Genomic DNA, 16,666 nt, shown 5'->3' with positions numbered 1-16,666 from the left:
TTTCTATTTTTATTTAGGGAACGTCAATTAAGTAGAATGTGCCATTTTAACACCACTATTTTTACCAATCTTTTCACTAGGATATTGTCATTAAAAGACATGTACTGTAATTGGAGTATAAAACATGGGCATTTATCCAAGCTAACAGCTAGTGACAGAAAGAGCTCATATTCTAAACTAAGTATTTGCCAATGGAGATACAGCGACTATGAAGGTTCTGTGAAATCCAGCCTTCTGATAAGTGACAAGTCTTTTGGTAAGCTTTTGTCCTCCAGGACTCTGAAACAGGACTGTTCACTTAGGAGGAATCACAAGATCCTCAAGAAGATTTCTCCAAACCCCATTTTCCAGAGGTTACTTAAATTTTTTTTTACTCTTTCTGTTTTTCCAAACCAAACCTCCCAAAATTCACAGAAGAATAGTAACTTACATATGTATATATACATATTTTAAGATCTTGAATACAATTAAAGGTGAGGAAAAAAATTCAAGGAGGGTCTAAAATTTAAATTACTCTTGGTTAGCATCACATCTGCATTCAGATGTCCATTTCCCACAATTCAGATCAAGGAAAGGGAACAGATTATTCTGCTTCTCTAGCAGCGTCATTATTCTGATCTTGTTATGCTCTATTTTACTGCTTTTACTGCTTTTTTTTTCAGTCCTACATGCTCCTGACAGCTGCCTCCCATGATGTAAAAACATCTTCTCTCCCTCAGAATTTGGTCACTCAAAGCTCACCGGCTGACTGAAAAGGGCTTCCACAGGCCAGTAGAGTACTACAGAGGTTTTCTGCACCAGGCTTGGCCAAGGAGGTTTCCAAGAATTACACATTTAGTGCCTCGAGACAGCCTGTGACGGCTCTCTAATTCTTTTGTCATTTTGATCATGTTTGGAGAAAGGAAGTGATCTATTGTCAGGCTCACAGTGTGCAACACCAGGAATGTTTAAAGCTACACTGATGGCCTGATTCATTTCAGACGTCTTTAGGGTGACAACATTGTATTCTTCATGTTTGATAGTATTCGCAGCTTGCTCTAGTCACAGGCCTAACCACGACTTCAGAGCTACAGCATATGAAGCTATATTCAAGTGTGACTGTTTAAAACAGTTCGTAGCACTTGTGCTGAACATCTCATGAAATTTCAAGTATTTCCCATTTTAATCCACATCTTTCTCTGTGTATTTACTGCATATTTATGGAGATAAATGCAAGATAACCTCCAGAAATCTATGCTTTGTTTATCAATCATCTACCTTATTCATTAGCCAACTGTTTGTGATTTACTATGCATTTTTAACTATACCACCTAGTAATGAATTTACTTCACTGGAATTTATTTTAATTTTCCAAATGAACTTTTAAGCAGCTGCTATTTCTCCTAATATGCATTTTGTGAAAAATAGACAAGAGGAAATAGTTCTTATTTTCCTCTCACACTATCCTCATTACAGTGGGAGTCAATGTAAGGAAAGCATATGGCTTCTTCAGGGAGAAGTATGTGGTCACACCAATACCATGCCTTAAAGTATTATTTTTTCATGTTACAAGGCATGCTGCCATAAAAAAATTAAGAACAAACGCATGCATAGAGGTGGATGCAGACCACCAATACTGAGCATAAATGGAGAGAGAGAAACATTTTTGATTCCAAGCAGTATCCAGAGGGACACAGAAGCACAAAACAGAATCGAGAAGAGAACAGGAGCTTGTGCATCAGAGAGAGAGGGGGAGAGAGCGAGAGAATATTGGTAAATAAATGTCAGAATTCTGAACAGATTTGGAATTCAGTTTAGTGAAGAAAGAAATAAGCTGAGTTTTATTTTAGCCAAACAGCATTATCCATGCTTAATTACTTGTTCCTTACATTTTAAGTATTTCCATTTATAGAATTGATGGTTATCTAACAGAACTGACAATGAATACTGGAACTGAGGGGATATATCTCTATTAAATCTATACTTAGATTATATAGAGAGTTATATAGCTAAATCAGCCAACAAATCAGCCAAAGATCTTATCTTTGAGGGAAGCAGGTCTGCTAAAAAACTGTACACAATAAATGGCAAACTATATTATCATATGAAGCTCATACCTTTGTCATGGTGCTAATGAGTAAAACATCAGGAATAAGTTGCTACGGTCACGCAAATGCAGAAATTAGGCTGGAAATTATTCTCATGGACAATGCAGGTTTTAGAGAAGGGAACTATGGCTGAAACTTTTGGAGTCCATCCCTCAAAACATAGCTATAACTTTGTGATATCAACTTTGCCCCTTTGCTTGAATAACTACTACAGGATATACCTCATAAGAATATGAGAATCACAAGAGTATCTGATTTATTATTTATTTATTTATTTTTAAATGAAGCAGTTTGGGACATTTACCAAGCAGCAGAATTGTAGCAGACTGAAGCTTCATCAGACACAGGTAATGGCAGGATGCCAATAAAAACAACCGCAGCCACAACAAAGCATGAAGGCAACAGCTGGTTTGACATCAGTACCTTAAAACTAGGGAATTTCAAGGACCACTTCTTGGTACTGGTGAAAAGTGTGACTCTCTTATGTGTCTTTGTTATATAGCATTAAAAGCACTGTAATACTACCAAAATTTTCCTTTAAAAACAAGATCACTTTTATCACACACATTTTATCCTGACATATACTTCACTTTTATCATGACGTATGCTTCATCTCAAAACAAGCTGCGGCTGTTCAGGGTGGCACATGGAAAAGCCACTGGTACCTGTGTGGGGCGGAGCTACAGGCCATGCAGCAGCAGTAGCCCTGTGCCTCCAGCCGAGCTGTGGCCACAGCAAATTTGAATACAAGGGAGCAGCAGCAAGCTCTAACACAATGGTCTGAGTCTATAAACAAGCAGGAAATTTCTGTTTAACAGAAATGAGCCCATAATAAATATATACAAAAGCATAAGATTTTCCTAATCTTCAGTCACTCATGATAGCTTTTAATTCTTTGGTCCAAGAGATGACAGGACCATATACCAAAAACAGTCCACAGCTAAATATTCCTTCTGGCTTCCCTGCAAAACCAAGGACCCTCAGACTGGTGAAAATTAAAGTACAAAGCTATCGCTCTGGTATTTTAAAGGGATGACATGAAAAGAAAGTCAATTGTATGTTTTGATATTTCGTCTTGAGGAGGAGGATAAAAACTTTTGTGTATATATAAATGCTTTAAGGATATTGTGAAAAAAGCCTGACATTTGCCAACATTTTGGGTATAACTTTGGACATTTCAGCTAATTAATCAACATCAATCATGCTGTATGTACCAGAAACATTTTAAATTTACAATAGGTGATGCACAGGATATATTCTTATTTTTGCTTTAAAGTGACCTTCAAATTGGTGACAAAACATATTTCATGGTAACTTCACTGTCAGACATCTGCAGTCTGAAAACTGAGAGAATACAAATGAGTCAACAGAACTTTCAGTTTGTGAATAGGCTGTATTTAATATATGACACATGGTATACATAATACACAGTGTACTTACAAGGTTGCTGAGGATAACAGGATCTAAGGAATGCAAATAATTTTTAATCAATATCATTAAAATTAATGTAATTTAAAAATGTAAATAAATATTGCTGCATCATCCTGTGTTTAGTATGCATGTAGGATTACAATAAACAAACCAAATTAAATATGGTCTTGATGCAATTTAATCAAATACCTTTTTTAATATCTCTTGCTGCTCTGGGCATGTGGAAGGAATTAGATATCTAATAATATTATCTGTATTTTGTATGAAACAATATGAGAGCTTGAAACATGTCACATATTTTTCTTATAAACCAAATAAATCAATAGACAGATACAGATCCTTTGGTAATCTGGTAAGTACGTTTTTTTGTTTAGCTGTTTTTTATTTTTTCTTTGGACAGGATGCTACAAGTGCACCACTAATTTAAACATCATTTTTTTCCATCATCTGAATGCTCTTCCCATACCCATACACATAACTAGATTAGATCACAGTGAGAGCACAAGAGCAACAGAGTCATACTGCCATTACTTTTGCTATATCACTATATCAGGTTTAGAAGTATTCACTTTAAATGATGGATGGGGAAAAACAACTTGAAAAATTTACATCTTACCTTAAGAGGCTGCTGAAAATATATATTACATGACCTGCATAAAGCTTTAAGAAAATGCAGTACGTTTTCTTTCTAAAAGAACAGTATCAGTAGAATGCCTCCAAAAGCTTCAAATTTTACTACTGACAATTGCATGCTGCCAGACCAGAACTTGCTTGCAAACTCAGAGTGTAAGAATTAGTGAGCCAAATACAAAGTATCAAGAAGACCTTTGGTGTCACACTTCAAGAAAGAGGAAGATTTTGAAAAGAAAAAACCGAAAACATCAAAACTTGACTGAAGCAACACAAAGATGATGTCAAATGGCATTATGGGTGCCTACACGACAGCACACATTCAACAAGGCAAGAAGACTGGTTTTGTTTTAAACTAGCTCTGCATAACTAGAAGAGCCACTCTCTGGGAATATATAGCATGCCATAATAAAAAGCCATGATTTTTTTTTTCACAGTTTATACCTTGAAGCACAAAAGAAAAAGCATCTTTCAACATTCATTCACCTACTGTACACAGGATGCCACAATAATTTACGCCACGGGCAAAACTTGAAAAACTAAGTGTACTGGTATATCACAAAGTAGAGGGGATTTCTTATACTGACAAGTGCTATCAATCTGTCAAGCAAAATTTGCTTTCCACAAAGGATGGTATTTCCTGTTTAACTTTTAAATATCTAAAGAAAGACACTGAAGTCTGAGATTGCACTGTACACTTTCCTTATAATGTGTGAGGGGAAAAAAAAGAAAAGAAAAAAAGGAAAAAAGTACCTCTGCAGTACAATTCATATCTACCTTAAAAAAAACTCACATAAGAAACACCTTCTAGAGAAGTCAGCTTATGTCCTCTCGTACATATCCTGCCTAGTTAGATCTTAGATAGCTAGAGATACCTAAGTTAACTAAGATGAATGTAACCCTAAATGCCTTAGAAACTATTAGTCCTGCTAATTCTTTTACATCATCATAATTACCCACAACGGGGTTTCAAGGGTCTATCTGGTAAACCCTCATGCAATGAATTAAGGAAGAGATGTAGGTCTCATCTCAGTTATTTGCAGTTGATTACATAAATCTCATGTTCCTTCAGTGAGTCCTGACCATGCTCAGATGAAAACTACTGTTATGACTGGGAAAGAAAACAAAGTTGTTCATTTAGCACCCTAATTGGGCCGACTGGAGAGAAGCTTTTGTAGTTTTGTGGGAAGAAAAAGCAATTAAACATATTTTATGTTGCACTACAAGTGCAGAAAGCAGCTGAAGTTTTTCATCTTTGCATGAAAGGAAATTTATGTTCAAAGTCACAAAATATATGAACTTTTTTTTTTTTTTTTCCAGAAAAGACTACAGAGTCAGTGGACAGCTAAGAACTTACAGGTCCTTCTGTGGGCACCTCTACTGAGGAGTCTAAGAAGAGTGTGGTTAAAGCACTGTGAGACAAAAGTAAGCCATTAATAGAGCCAACCAGGTAGGAAACCTCTTCTTCAGACAACTTTCTTAAAGAATATTCTTTAAAAAAAATTGCCACTCTTCTTGAAAAATAGATGTTTTCTCTCTCATATACTTCACAGAAATCTTTACCACATAGATGATTACAATCTGTGTAATTTTTCAGGATGAAAATCAAGGATGTTGCCTTGATTACTTTGGATGGTGAAAAGAAAAACCAAGGCCTCTCTTCAAATCCATAATATGATGCTATTCCTTTTGACATTTTTTATGAGCTTCTTGGAATCCACTGACAGCAACAGATTTGGCCAGTATTCTGTGAACATTTTAATTTCAGAGTGACATTTTAGTGTTTGTATGTTTTGCTGCTGAATTTAATAGAATTTAGAGTTATACAGATACAGCTGATAAAAGCATTAATCAAAGCGGGCTCCACAGAACCTGCAAACAATAGATGAAGTGTCTACACAAAATATGATAGATAATGGTATTAAAATTAGAAAAAAAAATATCTCCAAAATAACAGAGAAAAGGACATAAAGCAGACACTTAGTGAACATAAAGTGACTTAATGGTTTGTGATAGGGATAGAATGTATGTATCTAAATAAGGATAGAAGTATAGTCAAATAATTTTTGATCACTGTATAAAAAGACCTGTCAGAATCCATGTATTCTTTGTATGGGTCTTGGGTAGCCTGCATAACATTGTTCTAACACTTTATCGACACACATGGTACATTAGCATCTTGTGCGTGAGATCATGAGTGTGATAGGGCCATACCTTGTATGTATACCCACTAAATGGGGTGGAGCCATTGTCTCTGAACCCAGCTTGTGGTACATCTTGAAACAAGAACGGTGCTGAAGTTTCTAGACTACAGAGCAATGGACCTCTGGCTATGATTCAAAAAAAACGACTCACAAAACCAATGGGTTTGCTTTCCCTGACAAGGGATGAAATTAAAAAGGGATATTAAAAATTGTCACAGCCAGACTAGAAGCAGAAGACATAAAAGGAAAAAAAAAATTGCATTAATTTCTCAACATCACTGCCAACAAAGTTAAGCTCTCTTGTTCTATTTGTAAAGCAGGTCAGGGAAACCAAAAAGACATTCACACAAGCTGACCAAAAGCCCCCATGTGTAATATGACCAGTGTCTGTTACAAAGAGTGGCTACTAGAAAGAAGCTTTATAAAGATGTTCAGTTGAGACTTCATTCATACTAACCTACACAGAAGTTGTCTCATGTAGAATGTGTTTACCTGGGCACACACTACAAATTCTTCAACTTCAGACCACAGCTGAAACTGATGAAACATCAATGATTTAAAATAACTTAAGATTCCACCTCTTTTGTTCCAAAGGAAAAAGTTTAACTTAGTACTTTAGCCCTACATATTAATAATCAGTAGCTCCCTTATAATTTAAAATGCTTATTATGCCTTCAAAATAATGTTCTTACTGTCCAACCCACAGTTCCCTCACAAGTCTGCTTAAGTAGGAAGAAAAATTCATTCATAATAATAAATTTAGACCAAAAATGAAAATACTACATTGTGAACACTTGCAAGCATGCATCCATACAGTAGTTGCAAGGAAACATATAATTATTCTCATAAAATGCATGCCTGAAAATGAATTTTTATTTCAAATTAGTTTGTAAAGAGTATGATTTGTCTAATATGTTATTAGGACCTCTTCAGATGAAAGGAGAAAAATGGATTAATAACAAAGAGCATACTGATTGAAATCTAATTTCTGTTATCACAGCTAAATGATATTTTTGCATGCAAGCTGAAGCTGTGTATTTTGTGATACAGTTCCATAACATATTGTCATTCATTTCTGTGTTCTTTAAGAGCCATTTTCTGTTGAACTGAAAATAACGGTGCCTCATGTAACTATGCAATATAAATGCTTTCAGTTAACAGTCAATTCTCAAACTAGAGGAAGAAATAATTATTCCTGAACAGTGTTTTCAGCTGAAGAATACTACCCACATAAAACACCTTTAAAAATAATATACACCTGGTTATCAGCACTACTCAGATGATTAATCCTTCCCTCAAAGCACATATCGATCCCTAGCAAGGCATTTCAATTACATGAAACAATTTCATGTACATTTCATGAATATTTTGTAAAAACAATCTCAGTTTTTGCATTCGGAAGTAGTTTAGAAAATGAAAGACATTAAAAACAGTAGGCAGCCAAAAGAGGAGAACTGTTGCGATGAAAAACCAAGGACAAATATTTTAGCTTCATTTTAGTTTCATCCAATTCATATTTTCTGATCAGAAAAAAAAATATATATATATATATATATATATATTGAATTTAGATCAGTTCTCCTCATCAGCAGCATCACTCTGTTGCTACCAGAATACCTTCAACTGCTGAATGCACTGAAAATCATGTGCCACTGCACATGTGTTTAGTCACCTTGTTAGGTGCTATCCTGAGGCACTTAGAACTATATGAATACTGGGTGAAGTGCATCTTCTGCTATCATTTTACACAGACAGACTAGGAGCAAGTACCTTCCAGAAAGCAGCAAAAGGAATTAAAAGTACCATAAAATTACAAGGACTATAATAAGCAGGAAACATAAATGACGGGAAATCATGTAAGGAAAGATGAAGCTTCTTGCTGAGCTTCAGCCAATAGCTACACAGTCAAATTAGACCAAGTGGGATCTAACTTTTTGCCTGGACAATAAAATAGTACTAATCCATTTAACTTTTATTTCAAATTGATCTATCTCAAAAGCTAATGAGCACATCAAGTAAAAGAATTCACCTTCACAATTTATTGATGAAATATTTATTTTCTTTCCCTAACAATGAAATTATCGATTTTAAATCACGTAATCAGGATACTAAAAGTATTTATGAACAACAAAAACTCGTATAGATGCTTATAACAGATGCCCAGTGACTTTATTTTTCCCCCAATGTAATCCTGCAAGAAGTTATAAATATCATTGTCAACTTTCTAGCTAAAATGAGAATTTTGACACCACTTCCCCGAGACTTCCAATTTCTTTGACCAGAGGAACACTTTTACATCATCTTATTACCAGTCTTACCAGAAAATACAGACATACTGCAGTTCTAATTGCAGAGCTTTTAGATCCTGATTTGGGATCCCCAATCCTACAGTTGAACAATCAGATTGAAACCATTTTTTTCCTTCAACTGATAAATTATTTGCAAAATACCATCTTTTATTAAGTAATTTATTATTCAGAGTTGTTAGAGAAGTTTACACAAACGAAGGCAAGCTGCCTGGCTGTATGGTAAAAGCCAAAAGGTGAGGTTTGCTCATCAATATATATGACACTATCTCAACTGATATCATTTCTACTCTTGCCGCAACTTCTAGGAAAGCTGCAGTTCAGGAATCATATGCTGAAAATACTGAATAATACAATGCTTAAAATCCTGCTTTTGCATGACTGCACAGCTATTTGAATGACAGATATACAGACCTCAAATACTGGAGACAATAAAACCATCCCCACAAATGTTTGTGGTCAGAGGAGACTGAAACAAAACCATCAACTGAGTTGAATCAATTAGCCTTTCTAAAGTCAAATGAGACAGAGATTGAAGTGACATCCATCTCAGGAACTAAAGGATTATTTACTGGACCTTAATCAGGCAAGACACACGATGAAATTAAACAAGCAGATTAAAATTAAAAATTGTCATCCCCTTAGCAATATCAGAAACATTAGTGTTACCAGACAAAACAATGCTATGTGCACATCGTGGAGAGAAGGAATAAACAGCCTTTTTTTCTTTCCCTTGTGTACTAGTGCATTAAGTCTGAGAAGGTCATTAATATTACTATGCATCCTTGCATCCTCTGAATACTGAGGAATTTAATCAGAATTTACATTTCTGTCTGCTGTCTTGTTTTTCAAGTTCCTATAAATGGACATAGTACTGCTATTTTGGGGGAAGGTAACAAAGACAGAAGTTTATCTAGTGTCACGTCATTCTGCTGACAAGGTAGGCCATGCATCATCAGCTTTTTTTTTTCTTTTTTACGAGCTTTACTTATCAATTACTATTAATCCTGATTTGTGTTGCCATGGATTTTCCTGAGCAAAGCTTAAGAATGCATAGCAGAGCCTGATGGAGATTGATGTGCAGAATAAAACAAAGGGACAAAAATACCTTCAGAAAAGTATGACCTCAGACACAATCTGTCATATTACCTTATTTGCTGCTACGATAAAAATAAATTAAGAATCTCCAACCAACAGTTTCTTTGTTACAACTGAATCATAATCACTAGAGAAACTGAACTTTTAACAGCATTACAGTAAATGTATTATACTTACATGTTGTTCACAGCATTCAATGGAGCATTGGCCTGCCTGCTTTCCAGTTCAATAAATAATCATGATTTCTTGCAATAAAGAAATTCATTTCTGGAAAGACAAACCAGGAGGTTAAATGTTTTTTAATCATTTTTTTCAGTAGTCACACACTGTAAAGTAACATATGAAAATAAGATCTCAGCTGGGAAGTTACAAGCACATATCACAATTTCATTTAAAAAACTTCATAAGTCTTTATTCGTGAATGTGAATGCATTATTAATATTTCATGAGAGTCAAGAATACATTTCATATATAGGTGAAAAGTTACTTGAGCTGCAGGAAATTTATTTTTTCTGTTTTGTTTTTGTTGTTGTTGTTCTGCCAACAACAAAGCTTATGCTTTTCAGGAAGTATGCATTCCCAGTTTCAACTAACAAGACGTTTCACAAGCACTCTAAAAGAAATTAGAATATTGGAATCTTGGATTAAACAAACAAAAAAACATTTTTCTCATTAAAAATAAAAATCCCTTGATTATTAATGGCAGAAGTATTTGAAAGAAATCCAGTAGATGGTATTCCAGAATACCACCCATTATCCCTTTTCAACATTTATTAATGAGAATACATGAAGAAAAGAAAAAGGCTGAATAATAGACTCTAACAGTGAAATCAGTTTAACGGCAGAGTAGGCTCCAAGAAAAAGAAGAATCTCTATAGGTAGCTATATGTGGGGTACAGACCCAACACACTATACTACAGATTGAGAGATCCAGTGCATTTCTTCTGCTTTGACAGAAGCTTGAGTGAGCTCTACCATTTTCTCTAGGAGGAAATATGACTGATTTAAAACATTTTTGCTTCCTGCACTTGTAAACAAATATCCTCTAGTCCGGACAGCCAATGAGTTTCCTTTCTTGCTTTTAAAATATGGTAAGATTTCTAGTCAGTGTTGTAGGATATTCCTGGCTGTCAACAGAGAACTTCTTTTTTATTATTATAATTATAATTATTATTATTATTATTAAAGAGACTTTATTCCTGCAGATTCCTGAATAATTCATTTAAACCTTGTGACGATATTCTTGTGTGTGTAGTTTGTTTTAAATTACTCTTTGTGACCCACAGTGAACCCATCCTCAGCCATTCTACAAATGAGGATACTAAATGCTGAGAAAATTTGACTTAGAAGTTTTTATTAATTTTAAACCTGCCAGGTCTGAAATAAAACACTAGTGTAGTAACAGAACGCTACTGAGGCTGATCTGTAGTGAGAGATTCTGGTAGATTGTATAGTAAGTCTGCTTCATACCTAAAACCTCATCAACTATTTACAAGGAAACAAGTGATGGCACGCAGGTGCTCGTGCAATGAATGCAGGCAGCAAGATCCAGCTCTCCAGTTTTGTCAGCCCTTCATGGAACAGTGATTCTGACATATGGTATTTATCTAGCCATAAAGAAAGGCAGACTGACTTTAAGCACACATGGCCAAATTCAGCTTGGCTTACAACATTAAATACACCAATACAGAAATGCAACAGTATAACTTAAGGGATTGGAAACACACTAAAATAATTACCTTGTTCTGGTAATTTTCAGGTTTTAGGCACACATCAGTAATCGGAATTTTTAATAAATCTCACCTTTCAAGAATTCTGGAGTTAAGTATATGACAACAAATGTCATGAGCTTAAAAAGGTATAAAACAAAGAGCTGCCTTTACATGCTGGTAACAGGGTATGCACATTATCTTTCTCTGATAGTTCAGTCCTGCCAGCTACCTAGAGAACCATTTGCTCCTCTCAGAAGGTGTTCAGTGACTCTTATTACTTCACCAATTAAAAAGGGCTAATTTGTGCTTTATTCCAATAGTGTGCTGAGGACAAGAAATCAGCATGATGACAAAGCTCAAATTTGGAAGCAATGGCACATACCTGTGTAGCACATTATAAAGCTAATGTATTGTAGTGGAACTCTTTAATACACCTCCTGTGTGAAAAGAAAGTTACTAAGGCTGGCCAGTCTGTGCTGGCAAAAAGGGATAGGAATGCTTGCCTAAAAGCTGCAGCCTTGCCGGAAGTATATTTAAAAAAATAAAATAAAATAAAAGAAGGAAAAAGTAGAAATACCTCCTATCTCTCTCTGATGTTTCTAGTAATCACATATTAAAACTCATCCTCTGGAAGCAACTGTTAATATTGCAGAATCTCTTGCCTACCGAAAGGAGACCCAAATCCTTTGAATCAACACTCTCCTTCCAGAATTTGCCAAAGCACATTGCCTCTTCTTCCACTCCTTACTTCCACAGAAATATAGAATTATACATTTATTTAAATAGGTGGTAAGACAGCAGGTAAAACCTAGTGCATGAAGCAATAATAATAATAATAATAAAAGTAGAAAATACTGTAGTAGAAATACTGTTTAATTTTTCTGTTTGGAATAGTTTGGAATATTCTCATTAACAGCTTGCCTGATTTGATAATTTCTAGCTGTTGTTCAAAAGTCATATACGGGTTCACAGGGAAGAGAAACATTAGGCAAAACACTGTAAAATCATCTCTAAATTTCTGAACTAGATAACTATAGCCTTCCCCTCAAAATTTGTCACCTGTAAAAAAAACACTTCCAAAGATTGATTAATATGTATCTCACCTCTCCTGACTGTCATGGACATCACTCCACAGATTCAAGAAAAAAAATTATCATCATCTAAGAAGGTAGTGGGTTGATGCAGCCTCTCAACCTTGGGTGATATGCTTCAGTTTTGTTTCATTGACACGTATGTGGCCACACAGTACTAGGACTGCCACCTTCGAGTAAAGGCATGGTTAGGGCCTGCAGATAACCACACAAATATGTAGCTGCTACAATCATCTACGAACTGTTAATATATAGTATATGTAAGCAAAGATCACTAGAAAAATATATATATATATATTACAAACTGTAGAGACTAAAAAAAAAGAACTGAAATTGAAACCAGAGAAATGTAAAATTTTGGGAAAAAAAATGTTTATTGACATTTAAGAAGCAATCAGTATGAAGCATCATAGATTATAGGTCTGGGAAGTGGAAGAAAGTAACGGCTGTAGAAAAGAAATCTGCAGTAGAACATAGTCCTTTGAAGTACTCTGCCTCAAAGCTCACTGACCAGAACCATCACTACTAAACAAAAGGAGCTGGAGCCTATGTCGTTATTACGTACAAGTATTTTTTCTGACAACTAAGTTTTAATTAACATTTCTGTAAGTTTGGGGCTACAAAATAACAGTGGCATTCATAATTACAATAGTAGCAGACATTTAATCATAATGACACATTATTGTTGTGCTGTTATTGTACTATTATATTTTACACAAACATTAGTCAAAGCTGTTATAGTGATGTCTACACCACTGAAGGACTTTAGCTCGAAAAATTGTAGCTGAATGGTAATGATTATATTTAGCAAAATATGTAAGATTTATCCATTATCCATACCCCCAGAGCAATTGCACTTTATTGATATCCTAGAAATACAGGATTTCAGGAGAACTCAGTTCATTATCTGGCACATTCATTGATTTTCTAAAACAGACTCAAGGATCTTTAGATAGACTTCTGCTCCTTTGCCCCGGTTACTCTTAGAAACTATCAGCAGAAAGCATCCATGACATTCTTATGCCATTCTTCTCCTATTCTTAAAATTGTTTTCCTAATATCTTTAAAAGCAGCAAACAAAACCAATAGCTTCTTGTCTCACCTGCAGTGAGCATAAAAAGCATGAAAACTCCTGATCACAGCCCTCAGAGCAACAACCCACTCCAACTTGGGAATTTTACCTTCATTTTTGCTCCTGCTACCAGACCTTCCATTACTTCTCAAAACTCTTCCAGTACACAGTCATAAACAAAGTGCTCCATTCACTGTTAATTCAAGTGGAAACATTACTGCCAATGCCATACACATAGTTTCTGTTACATTTGTTTGTGGTTTTGTTTGTTTTCTTCATACTTAACCTCTTCAGCAGCAGTATAACACAGCAAACACAGTTACTTTAGAGCCCGCTATGACCCACAGCCTACAATGCTGACCTTTTCCAACCCCAGACCCTGAAAGTTCAATCTTCCAACACTGACAATTCCCAGTTCCTTAACTCCTCTGAGGCAAAACATATCAACATATGATATAGAACTTATGTACAACCGTGTTAACCCATTTTCCACTGCTCTTGCTTGTATTTATTTTCTTTGCTCTTAAGTGTTGAAAATCATCTTGTAATTCACTTTTTTTTTTTAAGATTGACAGAAATAAGGTTATTCAATAACTTCAGTTTTCTCTATGACTTGTTATTTGATCATTTACCCCAGTAACATCTTAAAATATCTTTCATATCTTCTTACAATATTTTTCTAAACCAATCATGTACAGCGCCTTATAACACTTTTGTTACAATTATAATTCTCATTTTGCCACACCCTTTCCAATTTTATCATGACATAGACATTGCTTCCATACACAGCTACAACTTCTATATGCTATATTCTTCTATATTCTATATTCTAATAAAGTTACTTTTTGATGTTCAGATTATTAAGAACTGAGGCTACCGTGTTGCTTTTCTACCACACTCTTTTTGATATATAGATATTATTTTATTTTTATCATGAAGACAACTCATAGCACTGCCATACAAAGTAAGTGAAGTTTCCTGGATAACAGTAGGAGAAACTGAGTTGACTCAAGGCCAACCAATTAGCCCACAACAAAATTTGAAATGTAAGTCTGGATTGCAAGTGTTTAGTGCTAGTCAGTCACTGTAAATTAACTTAGAGGAGCATAAAGTAATAGCATAGAGGGGAGCCAAACAATGTTTATAATGAGCAAAAAAAGGAAGAAGATATAACCACTAAGCATTCCCTGCTGTTAAAAAAGAAAAAGCTGAATTGTGCCTAATTTCTGCAGCGTGGGGAAAACAGAAGGGCCAATTAAGGACTGCTTCAGGTTCAATTTTCATCTGGAAAATAGATTAGCTTACCTGGATCTTATGTAGCATTGCTCTTACATTCAGACTGAATTCTTTACCTTCAAAATATTAGCATGCCAATACAGGAGAGTGGCATGGACACCTATTCAATCAAAATCCCTTTGGGAATTTAGAACGTAGCAAGGAAGAGCCAACACAGCAGCAGTACAAAACAATTCAACGTAGCTCTGGCTTTATTCAAACAGAAATATTGTAAGTTATACAGCTAAGCAGAATTAACTGTAAGACCTAACATTTTAGTCAATATTTCTACTGCGAAAAAGTCAAATAATAGATACCGTAATTAGTAACAGCTCAGCTTTTTTTCATCCAGAAGAGAAGATGGCACACTCAAGTCCTTTTTCTAAGGCACTGGTTCAATACAGAGTCATTGGAGAAGAGCAGTGCCTACAATTCATGAGTTTATCTCCTTACATGTTTGGTTTGTGCATGTTCTACAACTGCAACGTAAGGAGCAGTTAGCGAAGGCTAAGTGAAGACTGCTTTAAGCAGTGGTCTGAGTAGCACTTGAAGCTTCAAAGTGTGTTGTAGAGCTTGTGAGAAATTATAAATTATTGCAAAAAGTGTTGCAACTGCAGGCACAGTCACGATATTAGGTGGTGATGCTTTGGGGTTTAAAGCTTGCCCTATTTCTCACAAATGAATTAGAAATGCGTAGAAATTTATCTTCTGCAACACCACTGTAAAGACTTACTCTTTCCTAGTACAACCTCCTCCTCTCCACTTCCTAAAATAAATGCATCAAACAATGCCAAGTACTGCCCTGACAAGACATTATTTTTAGTTCAATCAGCCTATTTTCAGCATTTATCAACATGAAAGGCTACAGAATATTTTCAGAACCCAGTAGGCTGCTTCCTCCCATTAAGAACCAAGCTGGCACACTGGATGTTGAGGGAATACTGCAAATAATGTAGGCTCTAGTTAATCTTTTCCCCATTTTAGCCAAATGCTTTACAATTCTCTTTTGAACATTTCTATATTTCCTATATTTCAAAAGTGCAGGGTCAAAACTCTGAAGAGAAAGGAAAGGCAAAACTAAAATTCTACTTCATTTCTGGCAGTGTATCTGTGTTACTGTGGGAAAAAAATGCCATAGAGAATTGGGCCAGGGTTTTGTGAATGCTGGTTGAACTGAGAGGTATTTTATGTCAATGGACTTTAATGTGTCCTGACAAGAAACACTCAAAATGTACAGGTTAACACATGCGACATTCACTTCATTTTCTGTGTCAACCTCATGAACTTTGCCGTGTTACCTCATCTTCCAATTTAGTGAGGGAGAAATACAAGTTTCTGGAGATCACTGATGGTAAATAGGTAATATACTTGCATGCAGCTCAGAAAGAATAAGGTCAGAGCATAAGTATAAACAGGGTTTACATGCTTTCAGGCCTGAAGTTGCAGCTCTGCATGTAATGAAGCTATAGCCAGTTTGGTTGCAATAGTTCTGAGTTCTCAAAAGCAAGGAGAAAGGAGAGCCTCACTGTATCAGTTAAAACAGAACTAAGGAAACAATACATAAATTTTACATTTCAGTTCTGGGACGGTCTTGTACTTAACATGTAAGATGTTAGTTAATGCCTCTTTTTTTGTTGTTGTTTTTTTTTTTTATAAACATAATTGGCAATTTCTTAAAATTAAGTGAATACTGCAAAGTGTTTATTTTCCAACAGGCCTTCAAATATTTATTACCTCCTTCGTATAAAAATACTTGCATG

At 35.2% G+C, this 16,666-nt stretch overlaps 1 protein-coding gene across 1 annotated transcript in view; it reads right to left on the bottom strand.

The window, feature by feature from the left end:
• The window catches only part of LRRC4C (leucine rich repeat containing 4C), a 375,271-nt gene that overhangs the window by 294,024 nt on the left and 64,581 nt on the right, over window positions 1-16,666 (bottom strand). Inside the window, exons 2-3 of the mRNA XM_050711144.1 lie at window positions 12,572-12,754; window positions 9,934-10,023 (exon numbers count right to left, since the gene is read on the bottom strand). The gene's annotated coding sequence lies outside the window, so the exon portion shown is untranslated. The remainder of the gene's footprint in view (window positions 1-9,933; window positions 10,024-12,571; window positions 12,755-16,666) is intronic.

This window comes from Cygnus atratus, chromosome 5, assembly GCF_013377495.2.
Source record: "Cygnus atratus isolate AKBS03 ecotype Queensland, Australia chromosome 5, CAtr_DNAZoo_HiC_assembly, whole genome shotgun sequence".
Taxonomy (NCBI): domain Eukaryota; kingdom Metazoa; phylum Chordata; class Aves; order Anseriformes; family Anatidae; genus Cygnus; species Cygnus atratus.
Note: the sequence above shows the minus strand (reverse complement) of the source record. Positions and strands in the feature narration are given on the sequence as shown.